Genomic DNA, 25,017 nt, shown 5'->3' with positions numbered 1-25,017 from the left:
CCTTTCCCTCTCCCTCTCCCTGTCTCAGTGTAACTGAGAATCAGGCTGAATATGAAAAGTTCAGAGTGGGAGTGAAAAAGGAAATGAGAAGCTAAGCAGGAGAAAGAGAAGAGAGCAGTAGCCTGAATAAAAGGAATCCAAAATTCCTATATAAGTCTATAATAGCACAAAGATCATAATAGGAGAGTTTTTCATGGGCCAAAAATGGATCTACACATGAAGGCAGATGAAATGGTTAAGCTACCAGACGAGTACTTTGCATTTGTCTTTAGCAGAGAAGGAGATGCTGGCAAAGTCAATGTGAATGAGGAGGTAGTTGAAATATAGAATGTGTTAAAAATCGATAAGTAGGAGATACATCATAACCTTTTCAATGTGAAAATCTATTGGTCAGAAATACAAATTGTCCCAGAATTTATTGAATAGACCCTCGATGTCATTGACATCATTATAGTACAGTTCGTTAATGCACAAAGGTAAGTAAGACAGTAGGTTATGAAGAGGACATAAGAAGTTTGTTGATAGTGAAGGGGAGAGAAAAATTTTGTGGTGTTTTCTTGGTAGAGGTGGCGGAGGGCGCTGGGTAACCTGGTACCTGAATCTTTTGAAGATAATATGCGGGTACAGCAAATGATTAGGGGAGACAATGGAACATTGTAATTTTGTGGAATGGAAAATAAAATTAGGGAAATTTTTCATCCGTTGTAGAGGACATTAATGAGGCCAGATCTGGAGGATAGTGTACAATTTTGTCCTTCCTACATAAGAAAGGTCAGAATTGCATTAGAAGCAATTCAGAGAAGGCTAACTTGAGTCATTCCTGGGTGAAGGGTTTATCTCATGAGGAAAGGTTGAAAGGTGAGGCCTACACCAATTAGCATTTAGAAGAATGAGATGTGATCTTAGTGAAATGTATACAATCTTAAGGAGATTGTAAATGGTGGAATTCAGAGAACATATCCTCTTGTGTCGAAGACTAAAACCAAGACACATAAATTTAAGAACAAGAGGTCACTCTTTTAAGACAAAGGAGAAATGTTTTCTCTCATGGAGTCATTACAGAGTAGAACTCCTTTCCCCAGAAGTAGAGGACGTTGTGTCACTCAATTTATTCAAGGCTGAGTTAGTAGATAAGGGAGTGAAGGGTTATGGACTACAGACAAGAAAAAGGAACAATCAAATAAGCCATGATCTTATTGAATGGGGAAGCAGGCTTGAAGAACCAAATGGCCTACACCTGCTCCTAAATCCTTAATGATTGGCAAGGAGCAGTGCAGGGGAGTCAAGCCTATTATATGCTGCAGGAGATACAAAGCATTTTTGTACAAGTGACATAATTTTCTGCCCAAAGAAATAAATTCACCTAAGCAATGCACATTGTTTGTAAATCTTGTCCTTTGCTAATGGCTCTATTCAACTCCCAAGTACACCAGAAAGCAAACTTGTAGAAAAATTGCTCTTCAGCCCAAACATAGTAACTCATTTATTGCACTTCTGACAACATTGTCCTTCAGAATTAATTCAGTAACGGCAGCAATACTCCTTTATCCTCAGTCTTCAGCAATATCTTTAGCTGTCATTGTTAAGAAGGTGAACTTAACACTGCTGTTAATTTGCCTTGTTGGAATTATCGCTGCCTCTGCAATTGTATCAGTAGCCTATCAGATATTCTGATAATCTCCCATGTTTCCAGGGCTGTCACTGAACTCATCTCCTCTCGGGATCTTACTCCACAGCTTCCCACCTCATAGTAACTCAAACACATATCCAACCTCCTTCCCAAAATCTACAAACAGAACTGCCCCAGCAGACTCATTATTTTAGCCTGTTCCTGCATCACTGAATTTACTTCTTCCTGTTTTGACTCTATCTTTTCCCCTCTTGTTCAGCCTGTTCCTGTCCACATTCATATTTCTTCTGCTGCTTTACATCTGTTACACAATTTGCAGTTTCTGGGCTCTAGCTGACTCTTCTTCATCATGGATGTGCGATCTGTCTATGCATCCATTCTCCCAATCTGGATGGTCTGAAGGCTCTCCACTTCTTCCTTGTAAAGAGGCCTGAACAGTCTCCACGTACCATCACCCTCTTTCATCTGGCTGAGCTCGTGCTCACTTTGAACAACTCTTTTAAGCTGTCTTACCTTCTCCAAATCATTTGTGGCTATGAGACTCACATGGGTCCCAGTCATGGCCTGTCGCTTGTGGTGTATATGGGACATTCCTTGCTCCAGTCCTACTCGGGCCCCCACCCACAACTTTTTCTCCCATACATCGATGATGTCATCAGTGTAGCTTCATGCTCTGATTTGGAGTTGTAAAAAGTCATCAGTTCTGTTTCCAATTTAAATCCATCCCTCACTTTTGCCTTGTTCACCTCTAACTCTTCCCTTCCCATCCTTCACTTCATTGTTTCCATTATAGTGACAGTGTTCCATTAAGAGCATTACAAACTCACCAACTCTAACAGTTACCACAGCTATGCTTCCTCATATCTTGCTTCCTGCAAATTGTCCATCCCATTCTCCTAGTTTCTCTATCTGATCTGATGATGCCATCTTCCAGCAGGTTGTCTCCAATGTGTCCTTCTTTAACCTCATTCTCCCTCATTGTGGTTGACAATACCCTCACCTGTGTCCAACCCATTTTCCACACTTCTGCTCTTGGCCCTCTCTTCCCTCCTTGAAAAACGATAGGGGTCCCCTTGTTGTCACCTGCCATCCCACCGGTCACCACATTCAAAGGATCTTCCTCTGCCATGCTGCCACCTGCAGCAGGATACCATCACCAAATACATCTCTCTCTCCCCAGTACTGCAGCATTCCACAGGCACCATTCCCTTAACGAGGCCCTGCTACACTCCTCCATCACTCCTAACACTTCCTCACTCCTCTATGGCGTTTTCCCGTGTAATTGCAGAAGGTGTAACACTTGCCCATTTACGTCCTCACTGTCCGAGGTACCAAACACGCCTTCCAGGTGAAACAGTGTTTCACTTGTCCTTCTTTTAATCTAGTCTACTGAATTTGCTTCTCACTATGCAGTTCCCTTTATAATGGTGAGACCAAACTCAGACTGGGTGACTGCTTTAGTAACACCTCTGCTCTGTCGGAATGATCTCAACCTCCCAGATGCTTGATATTTCAATTAGCTATCTTGCTCTCATGCTAACCTTTCCATTAGCCTGCCACAGTTTTCCAAATAAGCTAAATGCAAGATGGGAAAACAACACCTCATTTTCCACTCAGGCTCCTTACATCCTGCAGACTCAACAATAAATTCAGAGATAAAGCTCTGACCTCTTTCTTGTTGGCTTTACTCTCAGCAAAGCAGACTCACTTTCTCCTCTTCACATTTGTCATTTACACCTCTATCTGTCGTTTAGCACTGTTAACACTGACCAAGTCAGCAGCAAATCTAATAAAATAGGTGTTGTTTTCCCATCTTGCATTTAGCTTATTTGGAAAACTGTGGCAGGCTAATGGAAAGGTTAGCATGAGAGCAAGATAGCTAATTGAAATATCAAGCATCTGGGAGGTTGAGATCATTCCGACAGAGCAGAGGTGTTACTAAAGCTAATAAAATAATAAAAATGTATGGCAAAACACAGTTCTCCAATTGTGATCTCAACAAACCGTGTATAATTACTGCAAAAATTTCAATTTTCTTATACTGCAATCAATTTATCATAAATCTAGTATGCTACATGCTTTCCAATTGGCTTGTTTTACCTAAATGTTAATTTCTGAGATTCATGTACAAGAATACCAGATATTTCCTTTTCTACCCCATCTCCAGTACCTGAGTCACATCTCTCACTTTTCTCTCATCTTTTTAAAAATTAGGGATTAGCTGCAAACATTTGACTTACTTGATAACAGTGTCCACATATTCTTAAAGAATAACAAACATGGGAATGTCACCACCTACATGTTCCCTGTCATCCTGACTTGGAACTAAATCGTTTTCCTTCTCACTGTGTCAAAATCATGAAACTCCCTCCCTATCAGCACTGTGGGTAAACTTGCATTGGTTCAAGAAGGTAACCATCAGTCTTAAGACAGAAAGGATTCAGGGTATTGTGGCATGGTGGTTAGCACTGCTGCCTCACATTGCTAGGGACCCAGTTTCAATTCCAGCCTTGGGTAACTGCCTGTGTGGAGTTTGTATGTTCTCCCCATGTGTGTATGAGTTTCCTCCTACAGTCCAAAGATGTGCAGGTTAGGGTGAACAGGCCATACCAATAATTGCCCTGGAATGTGCAGGTTAGGTGGGTAGGATGCTCTTGGGAAAGTTGGTGCAGACTCAATGGGCTCAGTGGTCTCTTTCTGCAGTGGAAGAGTTCTAATCTATGATACAAAGAACTGAAGTGAGGAATAAGCCTCAGCAACAGATTTATTGAGAGCCTTCAGCAAGGAAACTAAACACCCACATATTTCATTCATTCATGACCCCCAAGTGGGGTCTGCTCTGCTTAACTCTCTTCCTTATAGTCCGATGAGATGGCTCTTCCTTATACTCCAGCGGCTGTGCCCGAGTGCCACTGCCCCTTGGAGCATGCTTAAAGGAATTCCAAGGAGTGGAAGGTAGCTGCTTTTTCCTTTTTGCGAGACATGCTTCTAACTCCGTGCTGACCAGAGAAGGCTGAGGACCAGGTAGAGACTCTGTGTCACTCCCTCACACCACTGCTGCTGCATTGAACTCCTGGCCAAGCTTATATGGTCTGCAAACTGTTCGCCATCGACTGACTGACTGACCTACTGGATCAGGCTCTTCCTGAGGGTTGTCGATCTGTCGATGGAAAAAAAATATGCTCACATGTAACAGACAAAACAGCATGCAAGTGCTAGCTGGACGCCTCCTTCATCCATGCATGGCTGCACGTTGCCTCTGGAACCTCTGACAAATATTTCATTACCTCCTTCAACAACTGCAGCAATTAATTGGGTGCAGATGACTTGAAAGTCATGTCATCAGCCTGGGTGCACAAAATGGGCATTGATGGATTGGCTGCCACTATACACTCCACTGATTTCACATTAATTGAAATGCAATGGGAAAGAAAATCAGAGCAGGGTAGGGTGGCAGGGGTGGGTGTAGAGATGCACAGCGCCCAGCCACACTGCTTTGTTATGCCGTTTTATGCCAGTCAGAGCTGAATTTCACCATCATTAAATCTTGTCTTCTTAACAATTTATCATACTTAGTATTGAGATTTTCTCATTAAATTCTGTTCGATTTCATTCCAAAGGCAAATTTGGAGCAATTATTTTTGTTTTAAATTTGCAACAAGTTATGTGAGGGAGAAATAAATTACATGATTTATTTGAATTCTCACCAAAAACATTCTCTATTCTCTCAGAATAATTCCCAATTATTAAAACTGATTTTTTTATCTTTATGCAATTAGCCGCAGGTCAAGTCTATTTTTCTTAATGTAAAAAAAAATTAGTGGTAATCAAAATATATTAGTTTGTTATTTTGTTAATGAATACAAGTGCAACCAGGTTAGAAGCCCAGATTGAATGCTATGGGACATCCTCAACCTGAAGGGAAAGGCTTGAAGCTGATCAAAATCTAGGCCTGAGATTTAACTTGACACTGCAGGTAAGCTGATTTACACAGCTCCACAGACAGCTCATCCCTCTCCAGCACTCAACTTCTGAATACTTAACTGCAGTCTTGTGGCTGATTCTGGAACAGGGGAAACGGGAGGGAGATTATAGCAATATTTCTAAGACTGTGGGGTCAGATGGCCTTTTCTCAGCCTACTGGATCCACCATCAGATTTCTTTTCTCAACTTTTGGAGTCATAAAATCTTCGGCACGGTAACAGGCTCTTCGGCCCAACTCATCAATGCCAAACAGATTTCCTAAACTGAACTAGTCCCATTTGACTGCATTTGGCCCATATCCCTCTATATCTTTCCCATTCAAACACCCATCCAGATGCCTTTTAAATTGTACCTGTCGCCATCACTTCCTCTAACAATTCATTCCATATACGCACCACCCTCTCTGTGACAAAGTTGCCCCTCAGGTCCCTTTTAAATCTTTCTCCCTCACCTTAAACCTATGCTCTCTAGTTACGGACTTCCCTGCCCTTGAGAAAAGACCTTGGCAATTCACCCTATCCATGTCCCTCATGATTGTGACTGTGGGAATTGCTGGTGAGTACTGGTTGGGCAGGCCCAACACCCAGCAAGTTCACCAGTGACTAATTCTGTACTGGAGGCTTCAACAGACAAAACTCCCCAAACTGAAATATTCAAGGCATTGTGCACCTCTCTTGGGTGTCCACCTTTGAAGCCTGTGAAATAAACCCAGATGTTACAAAGCCTTTGTACTCTCCTGGGTGTGTACTCTACACTGCTATCTTACACTGCAACATGTGTGGCACACCCTCTTGAGAACGGCATGCCCATCAGCCTCCCTATTTACTGCTGGAAGCCTTAAAAGGAATCTTATCCCGCTAACACATCACTTTGGCTATTGACGCAATGCCAGCTTTGGATCACCAAACAATCTACCATTGTACTCAGCAAAGAAGAAGTGCTGAGCTATAAGTTGGCCTTGGATCTAGCAACACTGAGGAGTATGGACACTCAAATTGCAGATAATTACCTATGTTAAGAAGATTGAAACATCAGGGCAGAAGAAGGCCATTAAGCACCCCGAGTTTTCTCCATCATTCTAGATAATGACTGATTATCCACCACAAGGCCATATTCACGAGTTACAGAATTCTCCCTTCTTGGGAAGGGTGAATAGCTGGAGGTCATGATCCACATTGGAACAAACAACATAAGCAGGAATGGGTATATGGTCCTGCAGTTGGAATTTAGGGAGCTAGAAAATTAACAAGCAGGGCCCCGGGATTACTCCCAATGCCATGTGCAAGTGAGCACAGAAATAGGAAGCTAAGAGAATTGAATTTGTGGTTGGAAAGAAGACAATGCTTTAGATTCCGCGGATACTGAAACTGGCTGTGGGGGAAGTGGCAATTGTACGAGCCAAATAAAATTCAAAATGATTGCGGATGCTGGAAATCAGAAACAAAAATGAAATTTGCTGGAAAAGCTGGAAGGAGCCAGACGGGTTGCTTGTGAACAGAGCAGGGACTGAATTTGTGCAGGGCATTTTATTAAGGCTGTTGAGGAAGATTTTACCTAACTCAGCAGGAATGTGGGAATCAGGAGAGAATATTATAAATTAATATCAGGGAGCACAAAATCCTGGGAGAGGCAGATAGCACTAAAATAGAGTGGAATAATGATTAATAAGTAAATATATGGAATCAGAGTAAGGGGGTTTGCAATGAAAACTAAATCAGGGTTACACTGCATGTGTATGAATGCACAGAGAAGATTTAATAAGGCTAGGGAGTAATAGGCACAGACTGCTTTATGGGATTATGATGTTGTAGCAGTAATGGAGACTTGGCTTAAAGATGGTCAAGATCTTGCTATTAAATATTCTTTGTTTCAAGATACTCTGAAAAGACAAGAATTTACAAAAAGGAGGAGGGGTGGCATTTTTGAGACCATTGTAGTAGTGGAGAAAAACAATATTTCAGAGGAGTCAAGGACAAAATTGATTTGGGTGGAGCTAAGGAATAAGAACGATGAAAATACATTGCTTGGTATAATGTTTAGACAATCGACTAGTGGGAACCATATAGAGGAACAAATCTGCAAGGGAATTATAGAGAGGTGAAATCATCATAGAGTGGTTGTAATGTGGGTCTTCAATTGCCTGCGTATAGACTGAGATAGTGGTGGTATGAGTGACTGTGTGGGACAAGCATTTCTAGATTGTGTTAAGGAGAATCTCAAAGAGCAGTGTGCATCATATCCAATTAGATATGAGGCACTTCTTGACTTGATCCTTGACAATGAGGTGAGCCAAGTTGATCAAATGACCATGGAGGAACGTTTGGCATACAGTGATCGTTGTGTCACAATGATGACAATGGAAAATGACTCTGATAAATCCAGAGAAAGTAAACTCAACTAGCGAAGAATGAACTTACAATGGGGCTAGAACAGAGCTGGTCCAGATTGACCGAGATTAAAGGCTGGCTAGAGAAACAATATTAGAGAAAACATTTTCTGAAGAAGGGTCTAGGCCCGAAACGTCAGCCTTCCTGCTCCTCTGATACTGCTTGCTCTGCTGTGTTCATCCAGCTCTACACCTTGTTATCTCTAGAGAAACAATAGCTGTCCAACGGGCTACCTGGTTTAGGTACAATCAAAGTATATTCTCTCAAAAGGGATTAGTAGGACAAAATATCTTGAACTCTTTGGGTTAAAAAGAAAGTAGCAATTAAGGTAAAAAGGGAAAAGTGTGCTAAAGACAGGTGCCAGTTATGCCAGTAAATATGATTGAAAACCAGGTTGGATACACAAGTTTCAGAAAGGAGATGAGAAAAAACAAATAAGAGAAGAAAAGATGGATTATGAAAATAGACTGAGAGCCAGTGTTTAGGGTAATCACAAAGTCTTTTTTTTATAGAATCCCTACAGCATGGAAACAGGCCCTTTGGCCCAACAAGTCCACATCAACACAAAGAGCATCCCACCCAGACCTATCTCCCTAATCTATGGGCAATTTAGCATGGCCAATCCACCTAGCTTGCACATCTTTGGACTGTGGGAGGAAACCCATGCAGACGCAGGGAGAACGTGCAAACTCCAAACAGACAGCTGCCTGAGGGTGGAATTGAACCTGGGTCCCTGGTGCTGTGAGGCAGCAGTGCTAACTACTGAGCCACCATGTATAAGTACAGCAATAATAAAAGGACAATAAATGTAGGAGTGAGACTGATGCACTGTTGCCTCACAGCTCCAGGGATCCAGTTTTGAATCCAGTCTTGGGTGATTGTCTGAATGGATTTTGTACATTCTCCCTGTGTCTGTGTAGGTTTCTGTTGGATGTTCCAGTGTTCTCCCACAGTCTAAAGATGTGCAGGTTAGGCAGAGTGGCCATGATAAATTATCTGGTTGTATGCAGGGATGTGCGAGTAGGTGGGTTGGCCATGGTAAATGTGGGGTTACGGGCATAGGGGTGGGGCTGGATCTGGATGGGATGCTGTTTGGAGGGTTGGTGCAGACTCAGTGGACCAAATTGCCTCCTTCTGCAGTGTAAGGATTGTCTGATTCTATGGGGAGGTGATGGCCTAGTGGTATTATCAGTGGACTGTTAATCTGGTGACCTAGGTTTGAGTCTTGCCACAGCAGATGGTGGAATTTGAATTCAAAAAAAATCTGGAATTAATGATGACCGTGAATCCATTGTCATTTTGTTGGAAAAAGCCATCTGGTTCACTAATGTCCGTTAGGGAAGGAAACTGCTGTCATTACCTTGTCTGGCCTACATGTGACTCCAGACCCACAGCAATGTGGTTGACTCTTAACTGCCCTCTGGGCAATTGGGGAGGGGCAATAAATGCTGCCTAGTTAGTGACGCCCTCATCCTGTGAATGAATAAAGGGATCAGGGACCTAAAAGAAAATTTACATATGAAGTCAAGAGGCATGGCTGAAGTGTTAAATGGATACATTGCATTTGTCTTTACCTACAAGGCAGATGTTACCCAGGCCATGGAACTCAGTCACTAGAAGAGTTAAGGAGGAGGTATTGTATAACTTGATACTTAACAGTTGATAAGTCACTGGTGCTGGATGAGATGCATCCAAGGATATTGAAGGAAGTGAGAGTGGAAATTATAAAGGCTTTTGCAATCTTTAAGTGAAATTGTCTACCCTGTCCCCTGGTTCTAGAATTATCATCAGGGAAAATATCTCCCCCAATTTTAATCCATCCAACCTCGTTAGAACTATCTGCATTTCCATCAGAACCGTCCCACACTACTAAACTCTAGTGGATATACACCCAATCAAACCAATCTCTCCTCATAGGACAGTCCTGCCGTTCTTTGATAGCAGCCTAGTGAACCTTCATTGCACTCCCTCTATGACAAGTATATATTTTTTTAGGTAGGGAGACCAAAACAGGACACAATAAAATAAAGAACAAAGAGCAGTACAGCACAGGAACAGGCCCTTCAACCCACCAAGATGATGACTTTTTAAATTAAAAACCTTTTGCCAATATGCGATCCATATCCCTCTATTCCTTGTTTATTCATATAGCTGTCAAGATGCCTCTTAAACGTTGCTATTGTATCCGCCTCCACCACCTCCTCGGGTAATGCATTCCAGGCACTTATCACCTCTGTGTAAAAGATTGCTTCTCACATCTCCTTTAAACTTATCCCCTTTTACCTTAGATCTATGTCCCCTAGTAATTGACATTTCTACTCTGGGAAAAAGACTCAAATTATCCATTCTATCCACGCCTCTCATAATTTTGCAAACTTCTATCGGGTTGCCCCTCACCCTTCAATCATATACATTTTCTAAATGTGGCCTATACAGCTGCAACATGACTTGCCAATTTTTATACTTTATGCCCTGATCATGGTATATGCCTTCTTGACAACCTTATCCACTTGAATTGCTACTTTCAGGGAACTGTGGACCTCTAAGCCTAGATCCCTCTGTATGTTGATGGGACTAAGGGTTCTGCCATTTACTGTGTATATAATGTATAATACTCCAGGTGTGGTCACACCGGGGCCCTGAATAATTCAGTATGACATCCCCACTTCTGAACTCAAATTCTCTTGTAAGGAAGCCAAAATGTAATTTGCCTTCCTAATTGCTTGCTGCACCAATGTGTCTACTTTCCTTGACTGTTGTACAAGGACATCCTTTGTACATCGAGATCTACCAATATATCACTGTTTAAATAATGCTCACCCTTTCTGTTTTTCATACCAAAATATATAAATTCACATTTAGACACATTGGACTGTGTCTGAAAAATGTGTTTGCTCACTTACTCAACTTACTTAAATCAACTTGAAACCTCCTTGCATCCTCCTCATAATTCATATTTCTACTCAGTTTTGTGTTGTCAGCAAACTTGGAAATGTTGCATATGGTTCCTTCATCCAGGTCATTTATATGAATAGCTAAGGCCTGAGCACTGATCCTTGCAGTATCCAACTCATCACTACCTGCCTCTCAGAGTAATACCCATTGCCCTTCCAGTCTTTGTTTCCTGTCTGTCAACTGATTCTCAATCCATATCAATCTATTGCCCCCTATCTCTGTGCTTTAAATTTATTCACTAACCTCTTATGAGAGACATTATCAAAAACGTTCTGAAAATCCAAATATACCACATCCACTGGTTATCCTTTATCTGTTCTACTAATGACATCTTCAAATAATTACAGTAGATGTTTTAGGCATGATTTACCTTTCGTAAACCAGTGCTGGCTTTGTTCAATCCCATTAGTGTTTTCCAAATGTTTTGTTAGCTTGTCTTTTATAACAGACTTCAGTATTTGTCCAACTCCTGATGTTAGATTAATTGGTCTGCGATTCTTTGTTTATTTTAATTTTGCTCCCTCTTATAAATAATAGGGTTTAGTAAAGATCCCTCTAATTTGAAGGAACTGTTTCAGATTTGACAGAATTGTGGAAGGTGGTCACCAATGCATTCAATATTTCCAGGGTCAATTTCTGTAGTACTCTGGGATATAAATTGTCAGGTCCTGGTGATTTATCAGCCTCTAACCCCAATAGTTTCCCTAGCATTTCTTTCCTACTAATACTGATTTCATTTCAATTCCACCCCTTCATTAGACTTTTGGTTATTTGTGCTCCCTTTAATGAAGACAGAATCAAAAATGTGTTCAAATTTTCTTCAATTTCTTCGTTCCCTGTTATAATTTTCATGGATTCTGACTGTAAGGGACTTATATTTGTATTTACTAAATATTTCCTTTTCATCTCTTTTTAGAAACTTTAATGGTCAGTTTCAATGTTCTCTGCAATTTTAAACTCATACTCAATTTTCCTACTCTTGATCAAACTTTTTGTCCACTTTTACTGAATTCTAAAATGCTCCCATTTCCTCACCCATGCCGTTTTGTTTCCTCTGGTAAGTTCATATGTCTCTTCTTTGGATACAATATTATCACTAATTATCACCTTTCGCAAGTTATGGTTGAGTCACCTTATCTTTTATTTTCACCAGTTAGCTTGGTAAATACCTTGTGTATTTGAGTCTAAATTTTCCACCTGGTATCAGATTATTATATCATATTAGAACTGAATTCAATATTGGGCTTAAGCACTTACACAGTTATTAACTTACTTTTAAATATTGTTTACAAAGCTATTTCTGTTTTTTTAATTTGTTATTAATATTTATTTTTTATTGCATAAACTTCAAAGATATTATCTACTTTTAAAACAAAATTAGCGTGCTGATTTTGTGTTACATGTGAAGTGCTTTGTTCACTTTGACAACTGATAACTTTATAAGGGTGTTGGCAGCCATATTGAAAGTGAAAGAGACTTTGATAGATTTTCAGTAAACTACTTTTAAAGCTTCACAATGACAGTCAAAATTATCCTTCAGTACTAACCCTAATATAACTCCATAATGCTGTCAGGCTGCTTGTCTATATTATCTCTAAGATATTTTTATTCTCCTTGGATTGTGATCATATTTAAAAGTATAGTTCATGTAATAACACTGTGACACACCAAAACTCAGTTCTGCCTACATAGCCAAACTGGTTTAGTAAAGAATCCAGCAATACCAGACCATAATAATGTAGACATAGAAACATCGACCCTGAAATTCAATGGCAGTATGCCTATTTTTCAGACACTAGAGGGTGCATAAGCTTCCAGTATGCTATCTGGAGGTTTAAAATCATTTGTTCCCTGAATATGGAGCAGGATTACTCATTCTAGTCTCGTATTACAGCTATGGGATACTGCCTGGCACCACTCACCAATCAACCTCATTCTTACATTCTGAATGACCTGATTCCACAACTTGCCCACCAGCTTAATTCACGGCAATCATATTTGATAAAAGAAGTATTAAATGGACATTTGGCCCCAGCTTGCATATTTGCTGGCTAACTGTTCTCATACTGCTTGTGGTATCTATTCAGTGCAAAATGTCTACACGCATGCAGCTGACCACATCTATGCTTTGGCACTTATTACGTGCCTGTAAGACTGAAAGATTCATTGAATTTCTCTGGGTCAGCACCAGCAGCCCATTCTTGACTTGAGGACTTCATAGCCTAATCAGATTCTGTTCTTTCATGAGCACTTCCTGGTAGGAGTAAATAGATAGCATTTAGCAGCAGAACCATTGGGTGATTTTTCTTCATCTTGTCCTAGGATAACTGTGATCAAATTGTAGAACATTAAATGCCACCTTAGCTAACACCAACTAATGCAGTAGTGACCAAGAATCAAACCTGACAAACATCAATTCCTTATGGATTAATGATACATTTGTGCTGCATTTATTCATAAACCTATTCAATCCTTTTTGTTACCTACATAGTCAATTTATAATCTTTTTGTTTCAATGTTCAGCAGATATAATAGCTTTAAAGCCACTTCTTACATGGTTGGTACTAATATTCAGCAGTTTTAATACACATGAGATGCTTATATAAAGCACATATGAAAATATATGCATTTTGTCTTTCTCTATAAGTCTCAGCCCATTATACTTCCAATGAAGTAATTTGTTAAAAAGAAATTTTATATAGCAGTTTTAACAATGACAGACTATTCCATTGCAAATATTGATGTTTGAGGTGTGGTCACTGTAAGGTAGAAAATGTAGCAACCCATTTGTACACAATAAGCTCTACAGTCAGCAATGAAATAATAACCTGTTTTTGCTATTATGGTGATTGAGGGACAAATATTAGCCAGCTCAACAGAGACGACTGTCCTTCTCTTCTTCAAAATACTGTCCTGTGATCTCTTACATCTGCCTAAGAAATTCTTAGTCTAAAGTCACATCCAAAAAGTGCTATAAAATGCAGCACTCCAGCAGTACTACTAGACAGTTGTACTTTTAGTCCTGGGGCAAAAAGTTACTGGGGCGCAGATGCTTTGCTCCAAACACATCCCTCTCGTGGAAAAAAGGTCAGTAGCCCATAAGACGGCCATCCTACAGGCATACTGTGTATTAGTGGCTGAATTGATAGATGGTGAACTTTGTGCCTCTCACAGGGAAATATACCACAATTTGGAGATTAGCCAGCAGTTGCTGCAGTCCCAATAGTGTAAGAGCTCCTGCAAGTAGGCCCAGGTTGGAGGTATGATGGATTCCAGAGTAAGGTAAGTTGTTGAGGCATTAGGCAAGGGGATTTTAAGCACTTTGGGATGAGAACGATGGGGGTGAGTTTTGTGTGTAGGCAGGGAGGGAGGAAAGGAGTGGTATTATTTCAGGGATTACATCAGTACGTGAAGTTCAGCCCCCTCCCTCCCCTTCCTTCCTGCCATTTTAAGCATACTGTGGGAAATATAACATTTGACAAACTCAATTGACTATTAATTAATTTATTTCCATATGGTGGCCAGCCCACAGATTTCAGCTCCCATCCACTCTGTTTATTATGACCTGTATTCGATGGTGTGCACAAAAATAGTGGGCCAGCTACCCCACCCCCAACCGCACTTATATTCCATGCTCCCTGGTGAGAACACATCTAAGTGGGTGAGTGTAAAATCCCACTCCTGGAGTACAACTTGACCCCATCACTTTCCAAGGCAGAAGTAAAAATGTTAGCAACTCAGCCACAGCTGCAAGACTGATTTTAAAAATGAGAAAAAAGAGCGGATCATTTCCTGCTGAGTTTTCTGGCTGCAGGATGTATCCAGGGACTGAGAACAAGACTTAAATCTCCAGAGAAACAATTACCCTCCAATTGAACTAATCTGCCCACTTACTGCAATTGTGCATTGTGGTCTCAAGAGACACAACACCACCTCAGTAGCAGAAAAATACTTTGTTCATTCCCTGGTATATTATTGCAAACCTTATACAATACCTCAGCTGCCTCCTTATAGTTGCCTCCTGCAATAGAGTTGGAAGATTCTAACAGAGTTCACAAGGAGCGAGCTTGGGAAACCTATAGAAAGGAAGTTGTTTCATTAAGGTTATACTTGATAGTTTAATACTTCTTTGCAACATTTCTAAAGCTTTGAATTGCTTGCAGAAATGTTGCACAGATAGTGTGTATTTGTATTTCTGTCAGCAATAGTTAAAATATTTGATTCGGCATTAACAGATGTTGAAACTTGACAGTAAATACCAGCTTTGCCAGTGACACTCCCCAATGTTATGCATGGTCCATGGGTGAGGGTACTCTATTTGTTACGGTTCCGGATGGAATACCTCCTCCAAATAGTTATGCTTCAGGTATGAGGTAATGAAGTGTCTCCCCACCATTACTCAACCCCTCCCTCATTTAATTACAACAATGTTATTGTAAATAGAATTCCTCCCCGGTGGATACTTTTCCCAGCCCACATTTATTTATAGAGAGCCGGAAGACTTGGTTGGCTATCCCAGGGGGAATTTGGGCTGTAAGGGACTCAAGCCTGCTGAGAGAGTCCTCAATGGATGTCCTGGATACTGGCCCAGCTTCTCAGCAAGGACCTCTGCAGGCTTTGGCGCCAGATGCAGTGGGGGGAGGTGGAAAGCCTAGGCACCTCTGGAGTGTCCTGCCAGGAAGCTTCTGGAGGTATCTTGTGTGACTCCTCCTCTTTATGGGCATCTACAGGCACCACCTGCCTCACTGATAAAGGTGCAGGACGACATTGGGTTGAGTAGTTCCTGGCTTACAGTACCTGATGGACAGTGGAGCTGGAATTTAAATACAGCACAAGCAACATGAACATCAAAAAGTCCCAGCAGCACTGTGCCTTGCATTCCTCCTGCTGCCCCTTAAGGTGAACACTGGAGGTTCAGGTTAAATAATCGGTGAGATGTAAAGCAGAAGCCAGCATGAGAAAGTTGCCATGGGCCAGGGTGAAGTGGGTGTCATGGCAAACTGGGTGCCATGGTAAAGTGAATGCCATAGCAAAGTGGGTGTCATGCTGAACAGGGTACCATGGTGAATCGAGTGTCATGGTGAATCAGGTACCATGGTGAACAGGGTGTCATGAATATCTTTTGGGAAAGGATTTTGCCTAAAAATGGGAAATATTCAGCCCCCTGTTTCCTTTTCAATGTATCAGCATGCTGCAGTGATTTTGAGGCTTAAGTCAACTTAAATGAAATCAGGTGTGGGTGCCATAGTCTGTGAGGGCAGCTCTCTTATTGCTATGGAGAGAGATAGAGATAACTGGTGATGATCTTAACAAGGGGAGATTTATAAAGGCTGGACCTTCATGGTAACCTTAGCTGGTAGCAGGAAGTGAACCTATACTGTTGGTATCACTATGCTTTGTAAACCAGCTGTCCAGCCAACTGAGATAACAGACCCCCTCAATGAAGTCCTGGTAAGACACATATAAACAATAATTGTGATTTTCTGTTGAAACTGCATTTTCCATCGTCCATTTCTAGTGGATGAATTGATCCCATGTATACCTTCGCCCCCTTTTTACAGATATTTGGAGCTACATGTCAGATATTTGATTATTCCCCTTTAAAAATGCTGTCACCTTTATGATCTCTCACAAAATACTATAAAATTAGTTCTGATGACAAACCATCAAGTTCCTTTTGTCACAGATGCTGCCTGACTCAGCGCATTTCCAACATTTTCTGCTTTTGTTTGAGGTTTCAAGCGTTTATAGTATTTTGCTTTTGAACAAATTAGCATCCATTTAATCCAGAATGCCTTCTATACCGAAAAACTAAGCAGTCCAGCTTGTTGATCATGGCACACAACACTTATAAATGCTTCATAGTTGATTACTGAACTGACACTGTTCACCCGGACCTAAATTATGCTGTGTAAATAAATTTACCCAAGTTTCAGGTCAAAGAAACGCTGGCTAGAAAAGTCTTAAGTTTAAAGTCATTGCACAATATTAAAGGGACCACTGTATTACCAGTAAAATTTTATTAGTACCACATTCATTTGAGTTGTATTAGGGCTGGCCTAGCCTCCTGGGAACAGTATTTTTGTGAAGTAGAAAGGGGATAAAAGAGCATTTGTACATAGCTTGAGGTGGTCATCAATATGAAATTTGGTCAAGGCTAAGCACTGAACTAAAATTGAAACCCAAAGCGAGCTGGATAATTTTACAGTCAGCTTGAACTAGCCTCTGGAATAAATGGTATCATTCACAAACAGAGAGGAAAATAGTCCTTCTTATGTATACACTGTTTTTTCTGATTCCTGTTCACTTGTCACGTTGAGAGCCAGTAGCAACAGTACATTGTACGTGGAGACACAGCAGAAACATCTCAGTTTCTACTTTTCAAATTTATTGAAGCTGATATTCAAGAAACACCCTGATGATATCCTGATGAAGTGCATCTTTTCTTTTGTTAGTTACCTTTCATGAAGACATTATGATCCTCTGTAGGTAGGATCTGAGAAGTTGAACTGATATAAAGCCTATGACATGACAGCAATGTGGAGTTAAAAAATATAGCTGTGAAGCTTCTTGATTTTTGGAGTTTTATTTGATTATCTTTGTATTGTTCAAGCAATGAAGAGAATAAACACAGAGGGCACATCTCAATGGTATGGCGTACAGTATATCATTGTGTGAAAGGAATAGGATTAATGTTAGAGTCATTAGTCTACCATTAGTTGTTACTTCACCTTTCCTCTAAAGTTTAAAAACCTGATTTTAGTCCTAGGATTTCACATTCAATATTACAAATTAGGATCTTAGGTAAAAATTACAATTGCTAACATATAACTGACAATGTGGGTTGAGTTGAGAAGAGAGAACTGAGTTCTTATTCAGGGCGATACAGAGGCTTTGTGGAAAAACTAACTTGGGGCAATTTCTTAGGACATAGAAATGAAAGTATACCTAGGCTGAGGCTAAGAAAGTGCAAAGAAAGGGCAGTAGCTGTCATTACACAATGTTTTCACAATAGTGAATAAAAGCTACATCAACTCAAAAATTCTCCTGGCAAAAATGCAAAGTGCTATTCCTACAAGAAAACAAGACAGAAGGATGTTGTGAAACTTGAAAGGGTTCAGAAAAGATTTACAAGAATGTTGTCAGGGTTGGAGGGTTTGAGCTACAGGGAGAGACTGAACAGCCTGGTGCTATTTTCTCTGGAGCATTGGAGGCTGAGGAATGACCTTATAGAAGTTTACAAAATCATGAGGATCATGGATAGGGTGAATAGCCAAGGTCTTTTCTCCAGGGTGGGAGAGACCAAAACTAGAGGGTATTGGTTTATGGTGAGAGGGCAAAAATTTAAAAGGGACCTAAGGGGTAACTTTTTCATGCAGAGGGTGGTGTTGCGTGTATGGAATGAGTCGCCAGAGGAAGTTGTGAGGCTGGTATGTTTACAAGGCAACATTTAAAAGGCATCAGGATGGGTATATGAATAGGAAGGGATATGAGCCAAATGCTGGCAAATGGGGCTAGATTTATTTAGAATATCTGGTTGGCATGGACGAATTAGACCAAAAGGTCTGTTTCCGTGCTGTACAGTTCTATGACTCTACGATTCTAAGTAAGAAGAGTCAAATTCAAAACAACAGGAAAAACTCACCAAATTAATCACATTGAATTGACTGAAGGGCCTAAAAACAATGAAATAAAATTTCTGGAAGAAATAACAGGATCCAAAGGAAATTATTGAATCGCTGGAGTTAACGTAAATAGGCACAAAACTAATGTAAAGTTTAGACACTGGTGCTAGTGTATCGATCCTTTTGAGTACAGAGAACTGGCTAGGGCAAGACTTCCTCCAGCCCTTCTCCATTCAGGTCCAGGGAACAGGAGGTATTCAATTCAAAATAAAAGGCCAGTTGACTGCAATACTTCATTATAAAGGGGGAGAAATATCATAGAGACCCTAAACATTATGCAAAATCAAGAGTTTTCATCAAAGAAACCAGAATGGTTGTATAGATCTGGGACTTATTTGTAAGATGATCTTTTGTATGTAGATTTCCAATTGGACGTAGTGTGATTTTGGATTTAACTCTTTGACTGTCCTCATGAAAGAAACTTTAAGTCCATTGAAGCTAACATTATTCATTCAAACACAAGATTCAGACTAAACCATTCATGTGATGTAAATTGTTGGGAGACTTTCATGGTTGTGTAGGAGCAAAAAGATCATTTTTACTACTTTGTTTTTATTGTACTCAGCATCTTTATGGGAGAGTAAACCCTTGCCACCACCAGTGAGATAGGCCACAGGATCAAGGAGTAATTGGGCACTTGAGAGCTGACCAGAAAGCTCCTTTACCTATCAGATGCCATAACTAAGAAGTCTTGTTCCACTTGCATCTGCCAGCCTCTGACTGACTGGTAGCCCCTGTGATCTGCAGACAGTCCTCAAATGCCTAGTTTGCTCAGCCATGAAAATTGGGACTGGCAAGAAGATGAGTATTCTTTTGGGAAGTATCACTGGGTAGAGGGTCACAGGAAGTAGGGGATAAGGGGTTTTCAGAGGCAAGAGCAGCAAGATGGGTCTCAGCAGGCAGTCCTGTCATGATCCATTCCCAATTTTCCCCAGATCTGGGCAAGTGGATATCTCCCCCACCACTCCCACATAATCTAACAAGCATTCCACCCTGGTTTCTATGTCAACCAAGGATCCACTTTTCCTGCCTGCCAGTAAGGTAGATAATTGGGCCTGTTGAGATTTGAGGCCCTTTAGTGGTCATTTTTCCCTTTCCACCATCTGCCCTTTCAGTCCTCGTGAGGAACTTCCCACTCTAAATGTGTTTTATTTGTTGTACATTAAAAATATATCAGAAACTGCGTACCTATTAAAGGTAATAAAAACAAAAGGTTCTGTAATGAGAGAAACAGAGTTAAAGTTTTGAGTTCATAATGACTCTTCTTCAAACGTTCAACACTTGCAGTGCTTCACCTTAATTTAACTATTATCAACGCTTGAATGGAATTGATAAAAGAAAAACTTGAATATATATTGCAACCTTGATATCTTTAAAGATGTAACCTCTACCAAGCTGGAAATGGTGGTTTATTAGTACCAGTTATATTTCTCAAAATACATGGATATTTCACATCGTAATTCTTTGATGCATATTTCAGACATATGTATGAACAACTACTGTCTTTAGCCTCCAGTAATATGAGTAGTTGGGCACTAAAGCATTTATCAAAAGACTCTTGGCACAGGCATGTAACTTTAATTAGTAAGACCCCTTCAAGCAAACTCTGGATGAGCATCATGGGAATGTAGCTGAAATCATTAAAAGTATGCATTTTAAATTTGACATCCTTAAATGTACAACATTAAAGTGCAAAATGGAGCAAATCAATGTCAAGATATGATAGATGATAGTACACAAGTAACTTTGGACAAGAAAAGACAAGTAGGCTTGCGAACCAAACACAAAGGATATGATTTTCTGTATTTACTCCTTTAGCTTGCAAGTTCTTTCAAAAGAAAATGATAAATTAGGTAATTACAAAGTTACTTGCTGAAGAGATTGTCTAGTCATATATTTTATTATTCTTAGGCTGATGTTTGCTGCAGCACCTACTTAATAACTTGCAAAGCCAGGACTTCATTTTTACATAAGGTTTCAGATCTAGCTTTACATTATTACCAAGACATGGAAATTTAGATAGAAATTTCTCGTATCTCTTCTGTGATAAAACAACAGCAAAATGATGAGCCATTTAAGAAGATGTTAAGAAATACAGCCAAAAAGTTGGTCACAGATAAGCAGTGTCTTACAGGGAAAGAAAATGAGGGATACATCAAAGGAATTAGGACCTTGATAAGTGAAGATTTTGCCACCAGTGGTGGAGCACAAGAAGCTACATTAGGCAACATAAATATCTTACAGAGTTGTGTAACTAGAATAAAACCAGTGGGAAAAGCCAGTAAAAAAAATCAGTAATGCTTAGAAATGAACATACCGGACTCTATTTTGAAGTTTACAAGTTGACTTGGAGCAGAATGTCTCATTTGCAAGTTTTAATGGATTTTCATCCTGGAATGTTAGAAAGTTAGGGAAGAGTTAGACCATGGAAGAATTTGAAAACAAGAATGAGAATTTTAAACTTGAGATATTGATTAGCCAGGAATATACATCAGCAAGTATAGAAGACAGGATGTGGTGTGAGATAAGAAATGATTAGTTGGATGGCCTCAGGGTTATGGAGGATAGAATGATGGCCAATCAGCAATGTACTGGAATTAACAAATCTTGAGGTAGCACTGGCACGGACAAGGACTTTTAGATCAGGTGAGTTCAGGTAGAGTCGATCAACTTTACAGATGTGGAAATAGACTATCTCAGTAATGGCACTAATATTGAGTCACTTAGGTCTACAACACAGAAAAAGACCCTTCATCCCAATGAATCTGCATCGGGCAAAAACGAAAATTTAACTGTTTAAATCCCATTTAACTCACCTTTGGAGTCAAATATGAAACCAAAGTTTTTAATGCCTTGGTTCAGCCTTAAGACGTTGTGAGTGACAATTAGGATCAAAGAAATGGTGTTTATAGTGGGAACCAAAGACAATAACTTGGGGTTTCTACATATATGTTGGAGAAAATGCCTGCTTAACCAGTCCTGGACAACAGACAAACTGATAGACAATTTTCAAGGCAGTGGAGGAATAAAAGGGATGGTTTTAGTGTCAAAGATTAGTGTTAATGTGTAAATAAGATAGTCTGCATAATTAGTGATGTAAAATCACATAATAACTAAAGATGAAGGGTCTAGGCCCGAAACGTCAGCCTTTCTGCTCCTATGATGCTGCTTGGCCTGCTGTGTTCATCCAGCTCTGCACCTTGTTGTCTCGGATTCTCCAGCATCTGCAGTTCCTGCTATCTCTAATAACTAAAGCTATTGGGTGATGGTAGAATCTCCGTATAATATTTAGTTCTGACATAGTTAGAAAACAATGCTCAGTAAAAGTTCATGTTTACTGACAACCAGATACTGACTAACCTCAATCCTGGACACCACCAAGTGACATTATGTATGTAATAAGAGTAGTGAGATAGAACCAAGTGCTGTCAATGTACATAGGAAAACTGGTACTGGGTCCTGAGATAATGTCATGGACTATATCATTAAAAATTGGGGGGCACTGAGGAAAATTTCTTCAGGGGTACCACAGATAACAGTCCAGGAGTATGAAGAGAAGCCATTTCAAAGATGGAGGTACTGTTACCAGGAGACTTCAATAAATCAGTCCAATTGGATTTTGCTAAATACAGTTCATGTAAGATGTATACAGTCAGAAAGGACTCCCGATTCAGTACATCAAACATATATCCAAAGTCTAACTTTGATCCCTAGTTATGCAGCAACACTTCAATTTCCACAAATCCGTTTGATCATTTCAGCTTGCCTTCTGTAAACTTGAAAGACTTACTTCAGCCTATCTTCTACCTTTTGAAATTCACTTCAATCTCCCACAGTTTTATTCATTTTTTTTAACATGAGAGTTCGAGCAATATTAATGACCCAAACTTAATCCCTGTCTTAACTCTCATTGCTACAATAAATGCTATCTTCTTGGAGTTCCTTCTAAAGTAATATATCTAGACATGAAACAAATTGCATTGCAATCGTTTACATAATATAAGGACATTTTTAACATTCAATATACAATTTAACATATCAGAGGTTGACAGACAAGTCTAAAACAGAAAGGATAAAAAAGACATCTCAAAGTACTTCACTTCATTATTTATTTGAACTATGTTGTGACTCTCGTTAGTTACACACACACTATCTTTATGAAGTTTATATTCAGCAAAGTTAAAATTAACATATGAAATAACATTTGAGGATTAATTACTTCAACTCTGCTTTTCAAAAGAGCACTTCCAGTTTTTGATATTGATATTAATGCAACAATAAACCGCCCTTTTAAAAATTGCATTCTAAAAATATTGCTATAGAATACTTTCAATGTATTATTCTGATCAAGGTATGATTTAAATTTACCTAATTGTCTTCTGCTATAGGAAACAAAATAGAATGATATTAATTCATAAACACAACTTCCTAGATGAACTATACAGAATGTTTTTCATGCTGGAGCACTCAAGCTTTTCAGAATACTGAATTCTCACTTGTATAAATGTACCGGGCTGTTAATAGAATTCTGGTGCAATAGAATATGGTAGGTCCTCTTTGAACGCTGTGTGGGTTGGCTGGGTAATGAAAATGAAAAAAAGATTTGTCTTTATATAGCACCTTCATGAGTAGAAGACATCATTAAATATTTAGCAGCCAGGGGAGCTTTACATGTGTAGGTGCCGCTGTCTGGTAGACAATGGGGCAAGACTCAGGCAGTAGAGTATCAGCCTGGATTTTCTGCTTGGATTGGAAGCTACAAATTCACACAAGACTGTTACCAATTAATCCACAGTGGGCAATTTTAAGGTATGATATGAGGCCAGCTTATTTAAATGGCAGTTTGGAATACGAGTTACGTAACTGAATGTATTCAAACAGAACTAGTTCAAGAAAGGAAACTACTTCAAAATTCAAAATATGTTACAAGATGCATTATCAGATCAAGATCAAATTTAAGAAGCTGCTTGCAAGTTCATTTCTTATAAATCAACAAGGCAACTGAACGTATTCACAGGTGAATATCACAGAAGCACAGAGAAAGCAGCAACAATGCAAAATAAGTAATTTATATTAAAACTAGGGTCGCAAATAAAAGTATTTCCCATACTGCATCTCACCTTTAAAGTGCTGATAATCTGTAGTGCTGGTCAAATGCTGCATGTACAAAATAGGGCACCTTCTAACACAATTAACACTAATATGTTAATGCATAATAAGTGTTGATGCTGTCAGTGGTGCGTTCCCCTTTTAGTACTATTATCGCACACACTGGAGACCAAAGGTTTAATGTTCTTCAGGTTCCAAAGATGTGAGAATAATAATACGTTATCAACTCCATAGGACCATAAGGAAAAGACACAAGAATAGGCTGTTCAGTCCCTCAAGCCTGCTGGTGTAGTTGGTGGATAAGTTTTGGGTATTCAGAAAATGAGTTATCCCTTGCAGGATCCCTTGTCTCTGACTTGATCTTGTAGTCACAGTATTTATATGACTAGTTCTGCTCAATTTCTGGTCAATGGTAACCCCCAGGATATTCGTAGTAGGGGATTCAGTGATAGTAACGTCATGGAATATGAAAGGGCAATGGTTAGATTCTCTCTTGTTGGAGATGGTCATTGCCTGGCACTGTGTAGCATGAAAGTTACATACCGCATGTAAACACAAACCTGGATATTTCAACAGGTTTTGCTACATTTCAACATTGACTGCTTCAGTATCTGGGGAGTCAAAAGTGGTGCTGGATATTGTGCAATCACCACTAAACATCCCCACTTCTGACTTTATGCTGGGGGGAATGTCAGTTATAAAGCAGCTGAAGATGGTTGGTTCTAAGTCACTACATGAGGAACTCCTGCAGTGATGAAACTTTCAGAATACTGAGAGGCCTGGATCGAATGGATGTGGACAAGTTGTTTCCACTAGTGGTTAATCTGTGGTACTCATTGCTGCAGAGGGCCATTGAGTGTATTTAAGGCAGAGATAGATAGGGTCTTGATTGGTAAGTGGATTATGGATTACGGAGAGAAGGCAGGAGGATGAGGCTGAGAAGCATATCAGCCACAATTGAATAGTGCAATGGATTTGATGGTCTGAACGACCCAATTCTGATCCTATATCTTATGGTCTTATGTTCTGGAGCTGAGAAGACTGACCTCCAACAACCACAACCAGCTTCCTTTGTGCCAGGTATGTTTCCAACAGTGGAAAGATTTTCCCCTGATTCCCATTGACTCCAGTTTTGCTAAGGCTCCTTAATGCCACATTCAGTCAAATATGGCCTTGATGTCAAGGGCTGTCATTTTCACCTCACCTCTGGAATTCAGCTCTTTTGTTCACTTTTGATACAAGGCTGTATTGAGATCAGTAGCTGAGT

The sequence above is a fragment of the Rhincodon typus genome, chromosome 3 (assembly GCF_021869965.1).
Source record: "Rhincodon typus isolate 14 chromosome 3, sRhiTyp1.1, whole genome shotgun sequence".
NCBI lineage: Eukaryota > Metazoa > Chordata > Chondrichthyes > Orectolobiformes > Rhincodontidae > Rhincodon > Rhincodon typus.
This window is presented reverse-complemented; position numbering follows the sequence as displayed.